The sequence below is a fragment of the Puntigrus tetrazona genome, chromosome 24 (assembly GCF_018831695.1).
Source record: "Puntigrus tetrazona isolate hp1 chromosome 24, ASM1883169v1, whole genome shotgun sequence".
NCBI lineage: Eukaryota > Metazoa > Chordata > Actinopteri > Cypriniformes > Cyprinidae > Puntigrus > Puntigrus tetrazona.
In genome coordinates this window covers 6,092,267-6,092,637 of record NC_056722.1, presented here as the reverse complement: position 1 = coordinate 6,092,637, position 371 = coordinate 6,092,267, and positions in this window count along the sequence as shown.

The window sequence follows — 371 nt, the reverse complement described above, 5'->3', positions numbered from 1 at the left end:
ACACCAGCTGCCCCTGTATTGACAGGCCACAGCACTGTGTGAAAGTTCAGACAAAAAGATTGTCTTCTGTTTCCCTTAAACGTGTGTAAATGCACACACATACGGAGGCTGTATTTGAAATACCACACTAGCACTACCACGTCTGTCTGTTCATAAAATATGTAAAAAATCGTTTTTTCACGATCATACACATGTAAGGAAAGTGTGAGCTTAAAAATAGAGTATATAAAATATAATTAGGGAGAAAGAGAGAGTGAGATTAAAGATCTATATACACAATAGTCAACATTTGAAGTGGATCAAAACCTTGTCCTAAAACCAAAATACATTCAACTTTGGTTACCATTTCCTTTACCTTAAATGCTTATATA